This window comes from Protopterus annectens, chromosome 4.part1, assembly GCF_019279795.1.
Source record: "Protopterus annectens isolate FY-2018-M chromosome 4.part1, PAN1.0, whole genome shotgun sequence".
Taxonomy (NCBI): domain Eukaryota; kingdom Metazoa; phylum Chordata; order Ceratodontiformes; family Protopteridae; genus Protopterus; species Protopterus annectens.
The window spans coordinates 605,630,656-605,655,786 of NC_056734.1; the positions used below are offsets into that span (position 1 = coordinate 605,630,656).

General features: G+C 36.9%; 1 protein-coding gene across 2 annotated transcripts in view; it reads right to left on the minus strand.

Moving 5' to 3' along the window:
• Positions 1 to 25,131, minus strand: part of FAM131A (family with sequence similarity 131 member A) — a 755,511-nt gene that overhangs the window by 139,019 nt on the left and 591,361 nt on the right. The window contains exon 1 of one of the 2 annotated variants that reach the window (XM_044070409.1): positions 16,800 to 17,850. The exons of the other annotated variant lie outside the window; for it this stretch is intronic. The gene's annotated coding sequence lies outside the window, so the exon portion shown is untranslated. Of the gene's footprint in view, positions 1 to 16,799; positions 17,851 to 25,131 lie in introns of those variants that run through there. 2 annotated transcript variants of the gene reach the window in all.

The following is a 25,131-nucleotide window of genomic DNA, read 5'->3' on the forward strand; positions in this document are numbered from 1 at the left end:
ACTAAAAATAAATGAAAAGAACCAGCAATTTGAAGTAAGTGATTGTGTCAACCCAGTCTGATACACAGCAAGAAGAACATGCAGCTCCAGAGTATAAAACAGTATCAGAGTCCCAGTAGAAATAATACTTAATCATAACAGTGGACAAGGAAAATTAGTAAAATAACAACTAATTCCTGCTTTGCAAAAAAGCAATACAATACCAGTATTTCCATATTGTTTTTTTGTTCTTCAAACAGCATAAAACAGATTTCTCATTTGTTGGTGATGCTTTTAATAAAAGTATTAAAAATATTGCCAAAGAAAGAAAATAACCTCAATATCTCATAAATGTCAGCTGTATTTTTATAATTAAATGATGACCACCTAGCCTCTAAAACCCTTTGAAAGACAAAATCGCATTTACATATATATCATGCCTGAAGTTGCCCCTACCCCATAAATTATTGTTGAAATAATCTGCATAAAAATCAGTACTGTAAGGTAAGTAGAGCTCAGGTTAAAAAAAAACAGTAATTATTATCAATGTGTTACTTATAACTCACTCCAGGAGTGTATCTTAAAGAGAAAGGGTAACAGTATTGGGATCATATAATAAGTAATTACAGGATTCTTGCCAGGGGCTTCAGTTTTTATTATTATTATGCTCTTTTTATAAAATTACAGCAGGCATTAAAACCATATCATCACTAGAAAGCAAGAAAAGGTAGGTACCATTTTAACAGGCTGAAATGATTTGTGAAAGTCTATACTGCAAATATCAATCATTAGCTCATACAGGCATTCTACATACCACCCACACAACTACAGCAAGTCTCATTTTGATCTGCTTCAAAGTCAAGTCACTCATAGTCAGAAGAATGTGTAAATATTTAAATATGTTACTCATTCAGAATGCCTTCTTAAAGAAAATATACACAACAGTTCATTCGTGCAGTAGTTAACATTGTTGTGTCACGGTTTTGGTTTTGTTTCATTTATTTGCTAGGTTATTTTCTGAAGAGAATCTGCATGCCCTCACGGGAAGCTTTCCTCAAATATGCTCTAGCATGTTCATGCATGTGTGCGTGTGTGTGTGTGTGTGTGTGTGTGTGTGTGTGTGTGTGTGTGTGTGTGCGTGTGTGTGTGTGTGTGTGTGTGTGTGTGTGTGTGTGTGTATGTGTGTGTGTGTGTGATTTTAGGTGGCCATTGCAAATCAGTGGACCATAACTGCAGTCCTTAGAACAGCAAAAACTGCGACAATTTAAGTATAAATATAATGTATACATACTATTTCCAAGCTTATGGTCTCAAAGACAGTCCCCCTTCTCCCATTTTTCCCAGGTACAGTGATCTTACAGTTACTACACAAAAATATAAAGGGTATAATAGTCACAGCAGCAGCAGTGAATCCCCTGAAAAATTATCAGAAGTGAAACAGTCAAATTCATTTTTTTTGTCAGAACTGCAGTTTAATTTTCAAAGTGTTGAGACTCACAGAAATGGCTCTTGCACTTCCTATAGGGAGCCATATGTTTCTGCATGCACATAAGCATGTGCTTGCACACGCTGACACTATCACACACACATACATACACACACACACACACACACACACACACACACACACACACACACATATTTATATATATATATATATGGATCCATTATGACTCATTGAACATCCATAATGTCAACAAGAAACCACCGAAGCATGGAATGTCAACTCACAGTGTGCAAGGATTACCCCAGAGCAGACTAAACCAACAGCAAATGTTTTTTCAGCTGTGCAAGCCCCATGCACCCCCCACACCCCATACAAATTATGTATACTAACTCTAGATCACACAATCCCTGGGAAAAGGAAAGATTCCCCTACCCAGAGATTGTCAGTCTTGAGCACATCAGCCATCTGTTTCTGTCTACCAAATGGTGTTGACCAAACAAATATTGACCTAGTGCCCATTTGACCCTAGGTAATACACCTATCTATTTATCTATCTATCTATCTATCTATCTATCTATCTATCTATCTATCTATATTCATATGTGTGTGTGTGTGTGTGTGTGTGTGTGTGTGTGTGTGTGTGCGCACGCGCATGTAGGCATATATGTATGTATATGTATTTATATGAATATGTGTGTGTTTGTGTGTGTGTGTGCTTGTATAGCATCTGTGCATGTATATATATATATATATATATATATATATATATATATATATATATATATATATATATGTCTTATTTTCCTGTTTGATTTTGTGCGGCTCCATTTTTTGTGTGTGTGTGTGTGTGTGTGTGTGTGTGTGTGTGTGTGTGTGTGTGTGTGTGTGTGTGTGTGTGTGTGAATATTTGAATGTTCTCACTCTTCTGTCAATTTCACCATCAGGATGATTGTGAGGTTTGCCAGAAGAACTTTGGAAAAAGTGAAGCTCCCTTGGGATGACTCCTGCAGTTTACTAAGACACATTTGGTTACAAGTTGGTGTTTCAGGTCTAAATTGTTTTTCCAGCTAGTTTGTTTCGTTTATCAAACCAGCTATAAACTTTATAAATAAAATGCAGCTTCATATTACTTACACAATTACAAGCAACCTTGAGAAGTGACTATGTTGTCACTGCCTCAATTTTACCCCCTGCAATCAGGTTGCAAATCAAAATCCAATATCTTTAACAATCCTCTGTCTACTGATTTTTTCACAGCTACTCAAGGCTGTGATACTTTTTTCAGCGACCTCGTTTATCCTTGAGAATAGCATTTTAATGTACTGTTCTCATTTGTCTTCATATTGCTTTTTCCTTCTTGCCCCAGTACGCTCATTCTCTCAAAACTCACTTGTTCCAACATTTTTCCCACATCTTCTCCACTGGTGAATTATTCATTTCCAGTCTGTAGAAAAAGCAGTACAGTCTGTAATTAAATCTGCAGAGGTGCAATTCATACTTCTGTCCCTTCCTGTTTCCCAAATATGATCATATCTACTGAGTTTAGGCTAAACACATACAGGCTCTATTCACAGGATGGTAACACTTCCTTATGATCTCACTGCCTGTCAATCATGCATAACATGTAGCATGCCCAGCCCTTCACTCTCACATGTGCAGCATTTACCTTCCTGTTTAAGTCCCATGTCCTTGAGGTCTATGGGGCATTGTAGGGCCTTAATAAATGCCTTTGTCTGGCAAACCAGATTTTTTCATCTGCCCTCCTCCTCCTATACAACCATTCCTCTATTTTCACAGTTCCTTCTCCCATCCAGTTTTTGCATACCATGAGTTCAATTTTCCATCATAATTCTTTTGTGCTCATTTGTCAGTACAACACTTAGATTACCTTTCTTCCAACTGACTCCATCTCTCTCTCTCTCTCTCACACACCTCCCTCCATTCAGGGTTTCACTATACCCCTTACCTCTAAATATTTCAGGAAGTTTCTATGACTCAGATTACATTTATTTAAAGTGTAATACAAGCCCTCCGTCATTTATTGTAATAAAAAGTGTCACATCTTGGTAAACCCCCATCTTCCTGTTCCTTAATCCATATTTTTCAATCCACTACTTTAATTCCAGGTTTCTCCTATAACTCTACACATTCAACATGCAGCATTTTATATTAAAACTCATGTTTAAATATTTTCAATATTACATCAACTGGAAAATCATTTATTTATTAATGTAAGTCATTAAATATTGCAAAATGTTATCTGTCCATGAATACGATCCATAATTCAAAAAAATAAGGCATCTTATGTTTCTTCTTCTGCCATTATATTACTTATGAGAAGATAATTGCTTCATAACAATTAAATAAATTCTACTATCTAAGCTAATGACTGTGCAATCAGGTGTATAGTCAACACCAGTTAGATGGCAATAGTATTTCCATTCAAACGAGAATGAAAAAAGAGGTGAGATTAGGTTAGTCAGTGTTTCACGCTGGAGACTTAATCAGCTGTAACTTGACAAATGCAGTTTTATCTGAATTCTCCGCAAAAGAGGGAATATTCATTTTTTGTCTGATGCCAGAATCTCAAAGTTTATTGCAATTGAAAGATAGCATGGAATGTTATTGCATAGTATTTTTTGTTTTGTACTATTTAGTGAAGCATAGTTTTAATAACTTGTTTCTGGTTGAAAGTAATACAAAATGTATAAAATTAAGGCTTAAACTAATACCATGGTTCCTTCTATGTTATTTTATTTCTAGAAGAAACTCTGCATTTTCTGTTTCATTACTTTCCTGTGTTTTAGAATAGCAAGGAAGAAAAAACAGTAAACTAGCCTATCCCATAGGGCATCTTTTACACAACAAAATACAAAGTAACATATGCCACATGGCAGAGTATCATGGGAAATTCATGTGGATTTCCATTAATAAATTCACACTGGTACTTCTACACAGTCAGTGACCAAACTTTCAGTGAAATCAACAAATGGCAATGCATCGTTAGTTGATCCTAATGTTTTTAATGTTTCTTTTCTTTGCTTAATACAGTAGGAAATAGGGCTGACTCTATAATAAAGATCCACATTTTATATCAAAGTCCTGTTCCCTTATTGCATGCTTTCTAAAAACAAGCAGCAATAAATAAAAGAATGCAACAATCTGTGGCAAAGTAATCTGTTTTTACTTGTATGATGACTCTTCTGTGGGAGATAGATAATGTTATGAGTACTCTCTAAGTTGAATATTAGCCTAACTCTCTCTTTAAGTATTTTGTCAACCAAGGAATTAAATCCAGGCTCATGGCTACCTTGACTAATAGTTTGGGCATCACTATTACAGCTACTAGCTCACCTGGCACTTGCCATTTGACTCCCTCACCTTAGCACCTCAGCCTTTTTGTGTATTTGCTTCATCCATCCATTTATTTGTTTATTTATCTGTTTTTTTTTTTTGGCTCTTAGAGTTTAATCATGAAACATGACTCATTTCTTTAAACACATTGTTACTTCAGGCTCCTGAGTAAGTAGGAACAGACACATATAATCTCGAAATGTTATTCTGATTCCTTCTCAACCATCCAGGGTATTTATATGTTGATGGCATGATTTGTTTCAGCAAAGTGCTCTGTGCAAATACGCAAGCTGTTCTAGTGCTGAGCTTTGATTTTCTCTACGATCTGTACTTTTCTTTGTGTATGTGCTATTTCTGTTCAGTATAAAGTTACAACTAACATATATTATTTCTGACAGTGCTATGTTTGTACTGCAAAGCTCTCTGTATAATGTTACAACTAACATGTATTATTTCTGACAGTGATGTGTTTGTACTGCAAAGCTCTCTGTATGAGATTGGTAGATGCAGATGTACTAATCGTTATCTTGATTTACTGAAACTGTAGATTTTGCTGTCTGTGCTGCTGCTGTTTTATAACTGTTTAAGTTTGTTTGTTTTTGATTGGTGTCACCCCCCCACTGACCACATGCCTCAGGGCACATCTCCCATTTCTCTGTGTTACTCATTAATTTCCCCAGATATGCAACAACTGGGAATGCCTGTGGTCATTACAGTGTAAACAATGCATTTCTTTTCAATGCTAACCTATCAGTGCCTCCCTACTCTAACATCATAGATTGGCCCAGCTTCAGGCCAGGCTCACATGTTCAGACACACACTTTCCTCACATCATGATTCATCTCTGTCTGATTTGTGGAGAGTTCGACATCCAGTTGCCACTAATAAAGACAATCTCTCGATTCATTATTTATTACCCCCTTCCCTTTCCATTAACAAGGTCATCTAGTGCCCTGTGTCAGTACTATGGACATACTGCTTCTGCAATATCAGGATGACCCATTATTACTGTACCATTACACTCTAAAAATATCCCTTCCGATGTCTACAGTATCTGGTACCATAGAGGTCTCAGCTGTTCCAGAAAACAGCCCACTGACCATATATATATATATATATATATATATATATATATATATATATATACATATATATATACATTGAATGTGCTCTCAAATGGCCAGCCTTCTGTAAGGGAACTTCCATATTCAGAAAATGTTCTGTAAAAGTTTGTGAAGGGAGAAAACTGAGAGAAACAAAAATCAAATTTATTTTGTGTGTGACATGTATAATGTATAAGGTGATTACAAATAAAGACATAATCAAATTTTAGCAAGTAGTAATGCTCATATTTCATAATGCATAGATCCAATTGCGCCTGCGCTGTTTTTAATCTAAATGTATTCTGAAGATTAAAGGTCAACTCAAATAGGGTCAGGTTAACTGGTTACAGACAGTTTGTTCACCATTTTGGGTGAATTTATTTAATTCAAATGGTGCATTCTGATGAAATGTCATTTTATAAATGCCGCTGCTGTAGCACTTTCATAAACAAATAATGTAAAGTTTAGAGATGAGTTAGCATTCAGGTTATAATTTTGATTATCATTAGGACTAGAGTTACATTTAGTTTAGATTATTGTTAAGTTCAATGCTACAGCTGAGGTTAGGGGGTCTATATTACATAATCGAACTTACAAAAGTTCGACTGTCATATGGTCAACACCATATGATCGAATTTTTGAAAGTTCAAATGTTTTAACGGAGATTGCCGTACAGTCAGGAATGGGAAGATTTCCCTTTTTTGCACTATAGTTCGATCTCGGAGTTGGTATATTTAAAGAGTGGGGGGTGCAGCCCCCCACATGGGGGTGCAGGGGGGGCTTGCCCCCCTGCTTAAAACGTTCAGGTAGGTTATTTGTGTAGTTTATTTTTTTATTAGATATTCAAACTTTTAAATGTTCGATTATATGGTGTCAACCATATGACAGTCGAACTTTTGAATGTTTGATTATCTAATATAGACCCGAGGTTAGGCTTATGAATGTGTTATTTGTTAATGGAATTGCTGGCTTCTACCCATGTACTATGCTAAAATGGTAAAGGTTTATCACAATGCTTGTGTTTTTATAGATAATTTCATCTATTTTATAGAAAACAGCTATGGCAATTCAAGTCTAGCTGGAACAATGCAGAGCAGTAACATTTGTACTAATATGAACAAGTAACTTTCAAAGAGTGACAGTTTTGCTTATACTACACTTTATACAAGAGCTCCTACTACAGAGGAAGAGGCAGTGTTATATATCACTGATGCTATTAACTTTACAGCTAAAATTTGGATTTCATGAAAGTATTTCATTGTACCAGTTTTGTAACAGGATAGGCCTACTGTTCGCAACAGTATTTTAAATGTCAGATTAAATATTACAAAGACTTAGCCACATGGCATTAGGAAGGATGCTACACTGTTACTGTTACACTGTTACTATAACCCTCAGCTATGTCCATTTCTAGCATGTAAGTCATCATGAGAATTACACATACAATACATGTTTTTAACATAATGGATCTGATATTCAGCTTTGGGATAGTCAATCAAATGTTACCTTGGTATTTTTTCCCTCAAAATCACTTCAAATATAAACACTTTCCACCTCCATGCAGGGGGTTATGCTGTGAATCTGTGAGTGAATGTAAAGATACTATATTTTTTATTTGGAAGTTGATTTCATGATGGTTCTGAATTTAGATACTTGTCTGTACTGGAAAGCTGCTCTCCATTATGTTGATTGAATCCAGCCTGTTGGTTTTATTTATATGTTTGTACAAAGCCAGATCTATCTGTTCGATACTCACTGTACATACACCACAGCTTTTTTCTGTACTTTCTGCATCTGGCTAAGGATCTTCTTGATTAAGCTGATTATAATGATTTGCAGAAACCTGTGCCATCTCCAGATCCAGAAAGAATAAAGAAAAATGCTAAAGGGAGTAGCTTGGGAGCAATCTGTGGTTCAGGAAGGAAAGTGAACCTTACTGTCTATCCGGAAGTTCCAACGTTTTTTGTTCCTATTTGGGCATTTGTGTCCTGAGGAAAAAAAAGAAATTTGAAAATGTTCTGCACGTTTTAGACAAGAAATATTTTATAATATTCTTGTAGCTGTTCCATAAACTATGATTATGTTTCTGATACACCTAACTATGACATGAGCAATGAAAACAAATTCTACAACTGTGAGTCTCAAAAAGTGAAACCCAGTCCTTTGCAGTTGACATGGTTGTTCTGCAAAATTTCATATTTCTACCAAAAATATCCCACTCTGGAATACTGAAAAAGTGGCAGCAGCAGCTTATTGTAGTCCAGGGTTTGATTCTCTTAGCCTCCATTTGCCAACTGTGTGACTCTGAGCAAGTCACTTTACAGGACAGCACTCTGGGGTAATTGGGAATAAGGCTAAGCTTCTCAATGGTCACATGGCCCACTTAACCATGAACTATGAACCTATGGGAAGCAGCTTCCATGAAGAAATCTAGATAAGGAAAAAAAGTTACTTGTAAAGATGAACAGAGCATTTGGAAATGAAAAGAAGTGATATAGCCAGTCATTTGAGGTTATATTTAAAGCATTGTATGATGTATGTCCTGTGTATGAAAGAAAATTGTACAATGTTTCTATTCGCCCAGAAGAAATGGATTCCATCACAGAATACCAGCTGTGTAGATCCATCGCTGGGCTGTAAAAGGTTACTCATCTGTGAGTAATGCTTGTGGTTCCTTGATGTTTGATGACCCCAGAAACATAATAACAAATGCTGTACCTTCAGAGACCACTGATTCAGTTTACAGTCTCTGTAGCTTTTCTGTTCACTGTCTGAAGAAGAAGAAATAAAGCTGAAGTGAATCAGAGTGCATTGTGGTGAACTGCAAATTCAGCACACACATCAACTAATATTTCTTGCACAATACTGTTACATGAACATAAAATGAATGTTTATGAAGCCAAGAAAATCACACAGTACTTTAAAATGAAAATATATATAATTTACCATTCTTCAGCAAGCTACAAGATAATGCATTTCCTTCCCTCATATTCTGTAAATATTACGTTTTGAATTCTTATATAACTATATTTTTACTGTCTGCTGGTCTCCATATACTTGTTACCGAAGCTGTATTTTTTAAGCTATATTTATACCAAAGAATATGAAAAAACACAAAGTACTAGATTCTAATGTGTTTCTGCCTGTTTAATGTTCTTGAAAATTCAAGTATCAGCAAGGTATTAGAGCGTTCACATCTACTAAACTTTGTATACTAAGTTAAAAAGTAAGAGCCAGGCTTCAAAGCTCCATTTAGGCTGTGTATTTTCAAGACAAGAGTTAGTGGTTGATTATAATTTCAGGAAAGGCACACAATTTATTTCAAGATACTTTGTCATCGTGCTCTCATGTACTCATCAAGCTCTATTGGACAAAAGCAGTGGAACATCCTTAAATGGGTACAGTCAGTTACCAATGACCACAATTAAATATGAACATCAAAAACCTGCATCATACAGGCCCATCCTCTATGAAAATCATTGACATTTAGAGGTCTTTAGCCGTTTCACATGACCGTGTCCTTAACTGTTTCATCAACTTGTTAATTTAGTGCCTTACAAATGTGAGGTCCTCAGCACACTACCCATGTTTATTCATCTTTGGCCTCAGTTATCATACAGTGTAATGCTTTTTAAAAAGGTGAAGCTAAATAAAGACTAAATTAAATAACTGATTCACTGGAACACGTTTAGCCTAAATATAATAGCTATGTTGCATAATAACTAAATGTTTTGTCAGGCAACAAGTGATTGTTTTCCATTAAACTAGGACCTTCTAATCTGAAAATAAAGTAATGTACTGCAATAACATGGCTTACAACTCAGAAGTGCTATTAAACAGCAGGAAAAGCACTAGTATTGTAGTGAAAGCTATTATCATAGTCACATATCCTAGCAAAGAAAGTAAGAACTACCCTCAACAAGCATGTTTTGCTTCTAGCACTGACATGCATTTTATTCATTATATCTATGAATTATATAAATTCATATTCATACACAAAAATACTGCAAACTTCATTAAAAATAGCTAAATTAATTTGAATAGCATTAAACTCCAGTATAACTGTTCACCAATTAAATGGGGGGGGGCATTTAGCAACACATGTGGGGTAAGGCAAGTTTTACATGTTAGCCATGGACCCATCTGTTAGAATTTTAAGTTTAGAACTATACCCGAAACACTTCGTTCCCTAGAATCAGTTTAATTTACCCTTACCATCTCCCAACATTCCTTACTCCAAGGAAGTAAGGCTTTTGGTGTTCATAGACCAGGAAATTTGAAGCTTTTGCTTCTAACAGATACCTGAATACATTAATTCAATAAACATCTTATCTTTAATAATACTGTAATAACAAGTATTCTTGATATTTTTATAAAGAAAAATAAGAGTCAATGACCTAGCGTTAGATGAACAAGTTTGTTTACATGTGATATAAGTGAACTGAGCTTAGTTAAATGTTAAGTCCAAATTTGTGGGGATGGGGATATCTCACTTCTTATTGCAAAAGTGAGTGCATTAGAGACAAAAGGTAATGTTTTCCTTTGTTCTATCAAATACAACCACCTCTGTATACTACGTTGTCTTGTCTGTGTCAAATGATGTTTAATGGTATTGTTCGAATTACACTTCGGTATTTTAAGTATGACTGATTATTATGCTATTTAACTTGTAACACCATATAAATGATCTTTGCATCTTCTGGCCTGGGATGTAGCTGAAAAAGGTCCTTTGACCTGCCCTCCTAGCTAATTAACAAAGAAAGAAAGAAAGAAATGAATAAAGCAATAATAATAATAATAATAATAATGATAATAATAATAATACAGGACCTGGGATGGTCATGTGCATGCAGTTCTGCTACAGGGTAGATTCAGAAAAGTAAGGCATACAAAAGATTCAGAATGAATCACTGAGGATAATGTCACACCAGAGCAGATCAGTTGCACCCTCACCTGAAGATAGGTTTCTGCTTCCTTACCCTGAGGGTCAGTTCATAGTCTGGGGATGGTATGGTGAACCTTCATAATTATGCTTTATGGCAGATCCAGGCATCTGTTAAGAGTCAGTCAGGCTACAGTATAACATCACTGCAAGTGACTACAGTGTTCAGATAATGACAAGCATCTAAAGAGCATGACTGGTGTCCTCAGTTTTTTGTCAACATACTACATTGAAGAAATATGCTTAAAATGCAGTAATAAAAGTTGTAAATATTTAAACAGTTACTGCACCACTAGAAAAGTACTCAACATCAATAACAAAATAGTCAGTTGTGAATCTAAGAAGCCAGCTAGAGTTCCTACTGCACAGTGATTACAAGTTATATCAGCTATTAATCTTTGTAAACTGTGCTAAACACTGTGACTACAAGACTTATTATGCATTAACATATGTAAATGTTGTTCTCACTGTATTGCTTGAAAGACAATAAGAACTGTTAGTCTGCATTAATACATCTGTGTGTTAAAATATTAAATTATTAAATTTTGTGTTTTGTTGTACTGCCTGAATGGCCCGGATTATGCTGCAAATGGTCTTCAGACCGGTTCATTTAGACAGTCAAATCAGTTAATTTACCCAGTTGACAAACAAACAAAATAAATAAACAAAAAGAAAAGTATTCGCACTGGATCAAGAATAACCCATTGGGCCTAACTCATAGCACAGAAGAATTAAACTTTATCATCAAGATGACCTGAGCTCAGGTAACATCTTCAAAACAAGATATGCTGTGCTGGAGAAGGAGAGGAACAGCAGCAACTTTAGGATATCCCAGGGGAGGGAGTGGTGATTCTGGCAAATGGAGGCAGAGCACAGCAGCACAGAGGGAAGATGTGAACTCGATTTACAAAGCTGGTGATAGTAACCCTTAAGGTGCCATGTGGGCAGAAGCTTGAACATACTACTGGAGAACACAGTAGGCCTTTAGTGATGCTGATGCCCCATATCAGCCACAAAGGGTGGGGTTAGGGTTATACAGGAAGGAAACCCTGTTAACTGTACAGATTATGGCTTTACTGCAAGCTGGTCATGGAAATCATAGCAATGGCAGTGGCCAAGGAAATGTAATACACTAGGTGGGCTCGATTGATCAGTGGTGATGCTAGCTGTCTCCTACATACCCTCAAGCTTTCAACTGGGGTGCATAGTGAGGAGAATTTATCAAGCAATTAGGTGTGGCAGGTAACTGTTGGGAAGGCTGATGGTCTTGCCTGGATGACATCTCCATCTTGTTGACTTTCATTTGAGTCAGTGACTATGACATCAGTGTTAAGAAATTAATAAATGAGCCCAAGACTGACAGAAGTAACAGCTGGAAAGGCAAAACACACCTAGAAAAAATAAACAAATAAATAATGACTCCATTGAGAATAAATAACAATTGTAAGACACCCATGGAGTCCTTGGTCAGTGTATACTGACAGAAATAAATAGATTTTAGTTACAGGTGACATTTCTGAATATAATCACTCGGTAATATCAGTGTGTACAATTGATGTTTCTGCATATGGGTTATTTTAAATATGGTTCAGCCACTAAAATCAAAACATAAATGTTACAAGCAAAATGTTGAAATGTTGAATGGGCATTTTGAACCGAAATGAAAAAGATTTTGCTTTAGAAACTGCAACTAAAAGAAGAATTAAACTATAATACAGCATGTGATGATATGAAATAAATTCCACTGAACTGTAAAATTTGATGTGGATTTGATTGAAGCATTAAGAGGCAGACATGTTATGGGAATTTGTAGAGAAGCTTGCCAGAGAAAGTTTTCTAAACTGAAGTTATCATTTCTAAGAGCATGGGATATGAAAATATTGAAGAAGAACAAAAATTACATTAGCTCAGTATATAAACTTGAGATTTATTCAATTTTGTAATAAAAAGCACAGCCAACAGAAGCAAAAGAAGAGTCAAATACCAGAATTGTGGGAAGCTGGAATATAATAAAGACAGCATTCCACACTATGATGCAGGTCTAAGTTAAATTAAAAGATTTCTGAATGTGTTATGAAAATGTTAGCCAAAAAAAATGAAATTACCAAAATTGGAATATAATAAACAGAGCACAATACTTAGATTCTGAACAATTGTTCAGCTCCCACAGCAAAAACGGGTACCTTTTTTAAAGTGTCTGGTATTCACACATTTTTTAGATTTTTTTTTTTCATGTCACGAAATGCTTGAATATTTTTAGCTATTTTATCTGCTTCTATTTTAGGCAAGACAATAAAGCAATCATATTGTACATTAAATCCAACCTTAACTCATTTCAGTGTCAGATACTTTTTTCATAATTTCATAGATTAGTACTTGGCTAACTGCGCTTGTGGGCTATTTTAAGCCTAGCCAATTATCCCTTGTGAGACTCATACCCTGCAGCTTGCGCTTTTAAGGCAAACACCTTAACCATTAGGCCACCCTCCCAATCCTGTATAAAGTTCAGAACTACTACCTAAGTAATTCAGCCATTCATGTTATATTGAATTCTTCTTCCTCGTTTTCTTCAGTTGTAATTTTAGAAATAAGTGAACAGTGCTGGGGTATAACTAAAACCCATAAGGCTGAAAAGGAGTAACACTGTAAGTACAGACTTTTAAAAGTATATCAACACTTATAGCATACAATATTGCGGTGTTCAGCTCCAAAGCATAAAAGAGAATAGGGTAAACTGCATAGCTGTGCTAATTCTCTAAGATTAGAAGAAGCATCTCATATGAGAGTGTGTATATTTGGGGGAGGAAGCATCTGTTTTATGTAACTATAACATTTAAAGGATAACTGTTGCTTCATTAGAGACAGAGAAGCAGCTATTTCAGGTAATTTTTAGTGAGCAATGACTGTCTTTATAATTTGCTCATTGCTGCATTTAATACAGCTGTATCTCTTAGTTTGTGGAAAATGATGTCATACTGTGCTCCTCATAATATCATAACAAAAGGTCAGAAATGGAATGTAATGATATGTTTAATATTATGTTTAATAATATGTTTATGAATACCAAACTGCAACCATTCAGTAATATATAATCTGTGTGCCGGTGTGGTTGTGTGACTTGATAACATACTTGCTAGTGACAATGCTCACTATTAACATACTTGCTAGTGACAATGCTCACTATTATCAAGAACAACAAGAATCAGAGCTTAGCCTAAGTCAAAATGACAGTAGTCGAAGGATATCAGATATAGCCAAATGCCAAGATAGTCTGGGAATCCATGCTTTTACAGCTGTCTATATACCCCAATGCATATGAGCTGAAGTAATGCATTGGACTTACAGCCTAGGGGAAAGTAAAGCTTTGGTACCCTGGCCAGATTTCAACAGTGATAACACATTTGTCAGGAATACTGCAACAGTGATTTCAGTCAGGTCATCAACTGTGACCAACTCTTGCAAAATTGCAAATGTATGAATTGATCAACATTCGATAACATGAGATGCAAATGATGACTCTGACAGACTGATCACCTATCTAAAACCTGAAAAACACATATTAAGATATGAATGAGCACCCAAAGTTACCCATACAGTAGCAATGCACTCCAATTTACAGGAAACGTTATGAGAAGCTGTTGTTCCTGGAGGAAACATTTGCACTGTGGACCCCACAACTTTATTTACCCTAGCATCATTTTACAAATACCTTCAAAAAGTATCAATGACCACCAACTCCATGGTCTGCCATTCCATCTGATCAAAATGTATTGCTTGTACAGTACATTCACATTTAGTCTCCAAAACTATGTCACTTGCATTCTCCATGCCCCCACACATGAAATTCACATCAGAATCAATGAGCAGTTTACCCACCCATTGTCTGCTACAACCAGGCTCCAACTGTAAGTCACTGGCCAGTGCTGGATTTTTTTCAGATCCAGTTAGATGTGCACCCTCACCTGTAGTTCAGACAACTAGATTTCATTGTTTCACCATTTACCTGGCTTACTTTGATTTAATTCCCACATCCTTCTTTTAAAAGGTTGCTACACTTCCTTTTGCCACAGGTCTTAGCCCTCTGCTTCCAAATAAAGAACTCTCTCCGTACCCCTAACAGTGCAGCTCTATAGATAGCTTAAAGCAACAAGCCACTAACAAGATGCACCTTTTTAACACATATTTGATTCCCGCTGCCTTCACTTTCATGGATCAAAGCAACTTACTTAAGCAAATTAAAGCTGCTAGGTCATTCTAAAAACAAAGGCATATATTTAGACAGTATCACTAATTAAAATAATAAAAGAAGTATATAGATTATAATATTTTAAACCAGAAACCATTCAAAATACTATTTAAATGCATAAATGGAATAATTAATATCTTGAATTAAATGTATTAGTATGTGTGTCTAAAACAATAGTAGTCCACATTTTTCCAATTGCACTTCACCGAATGTGTATCAAACTCCGGTCAATGTGGAATGAATGCACCTTGTCAAGCAAAACTGAGAAATGTGATGTGGTATAGTTAAGATGTAAGCATGGTGCAATTAATATCTCAAGAAATTGGTTTCACCTCAGTGCACTTGTACCAAATCTTTAAAACATATATATATATATATATATATATATATATATATATGCACAAAAGATGGAAACACTGTTAGAAAAAAAATAAATAAATACTGTTTGTGGCGCCGTAACAGCAACTGTAGCAGTAACAAAAAACGTGGTAAAAACAGTTAAATAAAATATAGGCATGTCACGTCATGCTGATTTCCTGAAAATAATTAAATTCTCCGTTTATCAATAAGTAAAAAAAAGTAACCAGGGGCCAAAACTCTCCATTCGGAAACTTATTAGTCAGAGACAAACTCATATGAGTACAAAAAACACAGCTCAGGAGAAAATCTGACACGTTTTGGATAAACGTCTGGGCGGCAGAATGAGATTTGTGTTCGCGTGCTTGTTATCCAGAAGACGACCAAGTGTGTAGTTTTATTGACATGCACTATTTTAGGATTTTAATCAACCGCATTATGTAATAAAAATGAACTTCACTGGAGACAGAATATAGTTTAAGGCAAAATAAGGGCCGTTTGGGAGGTTTATTTAGTGTCTATAAATCGAAGAGACAGATGTGTGGAAAATTACAGACAACATTTGATAGCATCAGTTCATTCACTAATCCCCTTGCAGCCAATATGTTTGTATTTGGCTTCCATTTATCTGGCAGTAAACTTTGCGTTTTTCATTTTAAGTTTCTAATTAAGCACTTTTAAACATGTTTTTACTTAATATTTTCTGCCCTGGATATAGGAAAAGCATTGTGCACGTTTTTTTTTCTCTCTATTCACACATAGCCCATACGTAAATAAACATGTAAAAATGTATGGGGGGCAGAATGATTGAGAGAACAAGAGCGACAGGAAGAGTCCAAGAAAACCTGCGTTTCTTCCAGATCAGTATTATCTGTGTGGGTACTACCTACTGACTGCAACTTTAGACTGGATTCTTTATACTGTGACAGTGACTCAGGTCAAGCGAAAATATTCAGAATGCGAAGAAGAAAATGTGAACCTGACAAGAAAGCAATACATCTATCACCAACATCGATTACCCACAGCTGTTGTTTGGGACGTTCTGCTCCGAGTGATGCTGTGTTGTCAAAGCAAAAGCAGAACACCCCACTCCCAACTTCGAACCTGTAGCACCCATACGCTGCAGTTTTTTTTTTTTTTAAGAAAGTGTGAAACTTCTCTCTCACACACACACACACACACACACACACACACACACACACACACACACACACACACACACAGGCACTGAAAGGCAACTGCCCCAACCAAAGTCTTGCCAGCAGTTTTTGCACAGTGCAGCCCTTTCCCCACGTTGGCTAGTCAACCATTACATGCAGTCTCCCTTGCCACCAAGCAGAGCTGTCGCTTACTACTTACTGTGTACAGTACCTGCAATGAGCAAAACCCCTGGGCATTTAGGCTTCAGCGATCAGAATCACGCCGTAAGACTCTTCAGACCATGGACAGCTCACACAATCTAGTCACTCTTTAGACCATGGACAGCTCCCGTTGTCCATCCACTTTATTAGCAGCAAAACAGTGGAAAACGTAAGGCTCAGCCTATACAGCGCCCGAAGCGTGTATCTAATACAGTCTCCAGGTTCAACAGATGCCTTATTGAATCTTCTCCTTGCAACTGTCTTGCCACGTCCGTTTTTTTCCCTAGGATGAGACTCCGGGCTTTTGAGCCTTTCAATAAAGGTGGATTTCCATGGCAACCAGTCACCAGAGAATGATTTCTCCGAGGATACGGACCAGGGTGTGCAGTGATGTCACGCTGCTGCTGCTGCTGCACATATTATTAACAGATGCGGTTTGGGCGATGCTTAATTCCAAGCAGAGTCGCCCTCCTCAAAGATCAGATCCTTCAGGTGTTCACAGTTTACAATTACCTTGACACTCGGGGGAAACCAGCCATTCATCTCAAGCAGCTGGATGTTGCTTTCCGCGTATTGCAGCTGCAAGAAATGCTGCTTAGTGGTTATTTCCACCACATACGTCAGACAAGGAGTTTCCGAATCTCATGTATACAGCCACTGAGAATAATCTCATCCAGTGTAATGTCGGGCTTCAGGTATTTGCTTTCCGAGTGATAGATTGCTTCAACACCTAGCTGCCCTTTACAAGCCATACCTTTCAATCTAGTAAAAATATATATAACAGATTGTCCACGGCTGTTGTCCTTTATATGGTCAATGCCTTTTCATTTACTGTGCAAAATCAAGCCACCTGTTGTCTGAGCCACCATCATTTTAAAAAGTAAAATAAAGACCTCCCGATTTTGTGCAAATTTCTCGTTCTGCGCGTTATAAAATGAAGCAGTTTATTGCAATAATTGTGCGTTGCGGTGCTGTTCTAATACTTGCCAACATTAAGACAGAAAGCTTCCAACACTTTCCCGGAAACATGCCCATATAGACTTACTATGGTCTCACTATTAATCACTAATGAGGGCCCTAAAAGCACCTTCAACAAAATGCTCGCACGGTTATTAGATGATTTGCAGCGCTGTTGAGCAGTCACTAACTGCAACACAGGGTAACACAGCAAAATGTATGTTGGGTTTAATTACTCTGCCTCACCCCCCCCCTTTTTTTTTATTTCCCTATTGAATTCCACGTCCTCTGACTGACTCCATGCCCACCCCAACACCAATTATTTGGTGCATTCGCTTCCTACAGATTTAGAGATTAGAGTTCCACTTCCTAAAATTCTCAGATTCAGCCATGCAAAAAAAAAAAACACACACACACACACAATCATACAGATGACTTGGGTATCAGAAAATATTACATATGACTAGATAAAGTGGAAATATTTTAGGGACAGTAACACTTCTGCACTGCATGCTTCACAATTGGTTTGCTAAAGGATTTTGGACAAAGCCAAAAATAATGTATCTATAAAGGCCCAAAAATCTGTGACATTTTTAATGTTATTCTAATTCACTTAAAAAGCTAATAGAATAGGGGTTACAGCGGCTTCATGTAGGGACATTAAAATAAATTATGTTGAGTCTACTGAAGTAGTGGTCCAGATGAACAATGATTTTAAGTACAGAGCATGCCAAATATATTTCTTTAATTCCTTTGAAGGGTTGAAAATGTGTAGCAGGGAAGGTCATTGCACATACCCTTTGCATACCTTGTCATGGTCTTTATCTGATGTGTTAGACAAAAAGTTGTGAACAGGTCAGATGGAGAGGCAAATTGCAGTATGAAATTAGTTACTGGTTTGGCTGTGTGAAGTGGTGGCTAATGGCATTCATTTTTATAAAAGGATTATAAACAAAAACATTCTGGTGGTTTCCACTGAATGGTTCTATTAAAGTTAATATACACAAGATACACTTCTAAATAATGTCATGACTTTTAAAATACATTTGTTAACTGGCTAGATAGGCTAGTTCAGACAAGCTATTTGAATAATATCTCTGAACAAGTACAGGAGAGATACACAATACTTAAAAATAAACTCTAGAGCATGCATTGCAATAACATTTCAGTTGTTCTCCATAAGCAAATACAAAAAAAGATCTAAGATATAATTATGATAAACATAAGTAACTGTTCATTCAAAATTACTGCAGTTCAGAAAGGTGTAAAATATGACGTATTTAACATTAAACCAAGGCGTGGGTGTAGACAATGAGATATTGTAGATTATGCATACAAGACTAGAAATTATAGGGAGGTACTGTACAAGACTAGAAATTATAGGGAGGTACTGTACAGAACGATAGTTAAACATCCAGGAATAATATTTACAGTAGCTTAGATGCAATTTAGTATGCTGACAATCAAAACAAAAATTCTGATATGCACATTGTACAGGTGTCACATCACAGTCAATACGTCCTACACAAACACATGCTAATAGTTATATATCTATTGGGTGATATATACAATGCCTTCATTATACTTTCAGCACTCTTGTGACCAGGTACTGTTAGATGATGCAGTTTGTGCAGATGTTAGCTGTAGCCAGTGTTTACAATAATGCCACATTGACAATTATGTTCAATCATATGTGCCACATTTATAAATATAATTAATACTGCCATTACAGGGGTATTATTAAATGCAATGAAGATCATTTTAGGCCAAGAAGGACTGAGTTTAGCTAACTGAGTTCTCTGTGGCAAAGAAAATACATTTAGGTTATTAAGTGAAATGAGTTAGCTCTTATTTTGAATGTGTGGTGTTGTGGTTTGTTTCATTCCTGTATGGGAAATTGATTTTAAATCATTATTTACAGGTCAAGCTGTGCCTCCTCAGTCAGATGTATGTTTCATCCGACTAGGGAAGTAGCTTAATTGCCCTACCATCACAAGGAATTCAAAGATATTATAAGAGTTTGTATTTTGACCAGGGGTCGGGTGTAGTGCTTTGAAAGTAAATCTTTATAGCAAGCCAAGAGTTATAGCAGACTAACTAGTGACCAAATGGCTTTTGGTCGGATAGGGCAGCGATACTGATTATTAGAAAAAGAGAAATACAGAGTGCCATACATGAGTTTAAGTTGTTTGTAGCAATTGTGTATCCTTTTCATAGTTCTGAACAGATGTAAGTTGTACTCCTCCTGTGAGATAAGGACAACATTTGTCTCTATCATGCACATTCAGGTGACAATATGTCTTGTATGGCTATATAGAATGTTTTAGTGTTTCTGTTAATTTATATGTGACAGCGACAGTGTGGAATTATAAGACAGTACTGGGAGTTAAGTCATATACCAAGGTAGCCAAATTCAGTTAGCTGCCCTCCAACATTACTTTTAGCATCCATGGCAATTCATTTAGATAAAAGATTGAATGTTCATGGTACAAGTAGGATTCAGGCAGAACAGGAAACAGTAAGAATGAGAATTTTGAAAATACACTTTGTATCAGTCAGTAGCCAGTGCAGATACCATAGATCAGGTGTAATATGACTTGTAGGAAATGTTGCAGTCAACAGATTAGGTATAAGATATTAATAGCTTGGTAGCTGATGGCTAACTAATTGAAAAAAAAATGACAGAACCCACTCATCAAATTCACAGCTCACCAAATATACATGGACACACACACACACACACACACACACACACACACACACACACACACACACACACACACACACACACACACACACACACACACACACACACACACACACACACACACACACACACACACACACACACACACACACACACACACACACACTCCCATACACTTAATGTACGTTCACAAATCAAAAATACACAGCACACTTTTAAAGCAAACATACTTTTAATGTCCCCTGCTCTCAAAAGACTTTTATAAACAACACAGATATAGCACTTACCTTGAGGAGAGTGCTTCTTTGGACACAGAAGCACATAAACAGATGTCCTGCACAAAACCCATCTCTACCACCACTTGCACAGTATACTCCTAACACATATAATGTATTGTACAATTTCATTCCTTTGACCATTCATTGCAGCATATTTTTATCATCTCACTACATCAACTACCCTGCTTATGCACAAGTGTATGCATGCACATGTACACACACACACACACACACACACACACACACACACACACACACACACACACACACACACACACACACACACACGCACACACACACACACACACACACACACACTCACAACACTTTAGGCTTTTGATCACTCAAAGCATCTTGCACTCTTTCAATCCATCATGCTTTTGGCCACCCACTCCAACCATTGTACTTATACACACACACACACACACACACACACACACACACACACACACACACACACACACACACACACACACACACACACATACACTGCCCATGTTTGACTAGTTATTCATTATTCTAACCATTCACTCCAACACACTTTTAATCACTCACACCAACCATCCTACATATACACAAATACCCTGCACACTTTTAACCACTCACACCAAGAAACTAAAGACATATCATAATAATACATTGTCTCCACTCAAGCTCATTCACTCCAAAGACCCCTGTCATACTTACACATGTGTACTAACCATAACCCTAATCTTTACTCTGTCCCTTCCCAAACCCTAATACTATACATTACTTTACAAAATACCCTTTCCCTAATAGTACCACTACTCAGACAAATTATGACTGTGGGTATTGACAGGGCTTGGGATAAGTGGTCACAAAGGAAAAGTGTTTGTTTTTCATTTGTGATTGTTTGATTTTTCAATGATTCTTGCTATTGATGTGATGGCATTGATGTATTTTGTTTCAATGCTTTTGCATATCAATGAAATATCTCACAATCATATATAGATAGAGAGATATAGATATATAAATATATATTATATATTTTTTAGAAGTATTGGGGCTTGGTTAAGGCGTACATTTTGAGACTTTTAAAAACAGTCTATTCCAGACTGTACTATTGTTTATAGGTGCATTGGATCATAGGTGATTACTAGGCTAATGACGATAAAGGATATTTTTAACCCTAGCCATGCTTCCCACCTGTACTTGACAGGTTTTAATATCATTCATTTTGTAAGGGGGTATAACTTGGCTATGAGTGATCAAACATTCACAAGCTTTTTCTTTCTAATAGGGACATAGATGGCCGACTAGTGGTAAATTTATAATTGCCCAGACAATGATCCAAGTTGTGCTTGAATAAGTTCAGGGAGGAACTCTGCCTCGCAGGGATGGAAAGCCTGTTCCAGAAATGAGATAGTCTCTGAAACACATACCCTTCCCTCCAACAATATGTTATTTATGTTGCAGACAAGGTCCAGGTCCCTAGATTAGCTTTTCCTGATGTTATTTGTTTTATGGTTATGCAACAAGTTCATAAAAGTCTGAATCAGAGTCTGCTTTGAAGGCCAGGCATAGATTGCCCCTCAATAATCTGTAGGAGACTGAGTACAAGGATAAGGAGCCTTTTGAAGATGCACTAGTTGTCATATGCCTAGTCAGGTACATACCAAAGTAGGTATTATACTCAGTGATTGGTCTGATGATGGTTGAGTACAACAGAACAATTACATCTTTGGACCTAGATGCTATATCCTTGCATATAAGTTGTGCAATGTAGAATGATTTCCTTACCACAGCAGACACATAATAGTCAAAGGCCAAGTCACTTTCTACATGCATTCCCAAATCCCTGACCACAGGGTCAAAGCTTAGGGATGCATTATCAATGCAGTCATTTCCAGGGATGGTCATCTTTCTGAAAGATACTATTATGCATTTTTTTGGCATTGAGATTTGGAAAGCGATTGTGATACCAGTTATTATTGTGTGGTAGGTATTCTTGGGGGATTGTATGACTATGTCTAGATTGCAATCATCTGGGAATTTGGTAAGCCAGTGACCTTTGACATTAGCCTTGACCTCAAAGAAGTAGACACCAAAAAGTAGCAGCCCTAGCACTGAGACCTGAGGGACTCAACTATTGACTGGCCTTTTTCTGGAGGTAGACTCACCTATCTTGATTTCTTGTGCCTTATCTGTAAACCAGACGGCTACTCAGTAGTTGACATGTGGGTTTATAGATAGCTTTCTGAACTTCTCTACAATGTCTGAGTAGATTATTGCCTGAAATATGGCCAGACTAAGGTAGGAAATATGCATCATTTTAACCTCATCCATTGCTTAGGTGACCTTCTTAAAGACTTCCACCAGGTTGAGTAGGTATGACCTGGTCTTGACAAATCTAAACTGGGTTAGACTGAATGTCTGAAAATGTCCTCTGTCATTGTTAATCATTTCCATGATTATTCTTTCCATGGCCTTGCATTTAAGACTAGTCAGGCATATGGGTCATTAATTTCCCAGGTTCATGGGTGGCCTGCCTTCGTGCAGAGAAATAACAGTTATAGTTCTCTATTCACTTGGCATGAATCCTGCTTGGAGGCTACAATTGAATAGTGCTTCTAGTGTGCCCAATAGGTCAAGTTTTATGCTATTAAGGAGACATCCTGTGATATTATCAGGTTTCATGGATGCTGTGTTTTTGGCTATGGAAAGCACATTGAAGACTTGTTCCCTAGTGACAGTTGGGGGAGCTGTGGTTGGGGCTATTTCTTGAGAGGTGTCCAGTGGGAAAATAGTGTAAAATTGGAGCTGGATTTATCAGTCAGTAGATTTGCTATATCTGCTGGCTCAGTGTAGTTGTCTGTATTTACAATTAGTTTGGTGCATTGTTGTGTATTACCTTATAGATTTTGAAAATATATAAAGAATGTCTTCTGATTGTCCTTAGCCCGGAGGCTACTTTTTCCTCAAAGTTGCTTTGATAGACTTAATTAGTCTCCTGAGTTTTTTATTATGTTTGATGGGAGAGCTCTTACCTTACTGGGTATTGCACATTATTTTTTTGATCTTGGCTTTCTTCCTCTTGTTATACAACCTAGTGATGTTGGAATTCCACCAGGGTGGCTTGTTTTTAGAGTTAGTCCAGTGCTTATTTCAGGTAGGTACTGCTGTCTTTTATCCAACAATATACATGATTGTACAAGGTTTTTTGTGAATGACTCTTGTAAGCAGTGGTGTTCCCTGTGTTTGGGGGGGGGGTGCTTGAAATTTTGTAAAGGTGTCACTTAAAAGTTGGAAGTCAGACTTGGAATAATTCCTAAAAGTACCAGGGCTACCAGGTGTCCCAAGTTTTATTTTTATTTCAAAAGAGATAGATTTATGGTCTGACCTGACCAGTAAGGACATTAGATTTTTGGTCTGACCTGACCAGTGAGGACATTACACTCAGGGGGGTACAAGGTTCTCCCTGGTCTATGTTCAAGCATAAAACCTCCTTATGTGGGGGACTGTGCCCTCCACACCTCCCACTAATTATATATATATCAACTCCAAGATTGTATTACAGTGGGGAAAGGGCAAATTTACCTATCCTTACTGTAATGCGATCTTAATCAGAACAGCTCGATGAACGACATAGTCAGTGGCATATGTCATTCAATGTTTACCCATTCAATGGGTGAACATAGACCCAGTTCTCCCATGCTGGTGAGGACTGTGTTAAGAATGGTTGTGCCCCTAGTGGGTGTATAGACTACATGATCTGTGGATTCATGCTGGCAAACTCCAGGAATCTTTGACCCTACAAATTTGAAGTTGTGTATGCTTCCCAGTCTATAGGGGGGGGGGGTAATTAAAGTCAACATTGATTATGGGGTTGGGTTGAATAGACAGTGATTTAAGTTCCTTTAAGTAAATGGTATGTATTTCCTGGGTCATAGAGGAGGGTATATAGTCCACAAGGGTATTATGGAATGGACCTTTGGTTATGCTGTGTTGTAAGTGGAGTTGTAAGTGAGTTGTTGCAGAGAAGAAGCTATGGGTACCATTTTGTTTTAAACTAAGTGGGTTATTATTTTGAGTTTTCTGTGACTTTGTGAAAAATAACTCAGTGTTTTATATATGCCTTACCTCCAGTGTCACCTTGGACCTTTAGTGGTGGAGAATGTGGGTAGCTGGCCAGAAACCTGTCCATTTTACCAGTCTTCACAGTACCTCTGCTACCAACTACAAACTACATTTGTTCTGCTAATTCCCTTCGGCACTTTTATTTGCTGTGTTCCTCTCATAGAAAGGCCTTAGTACAATAACTTTTGGAATCTTATGTGATGACTGACCAAAAACTGGTAAAACCACAGCAACAGCTGTGTTATCTAGTGTAGTTGCCAACCTCAAGATTGTGTCTCCTATGAAGAAACTAACCAAGGGGA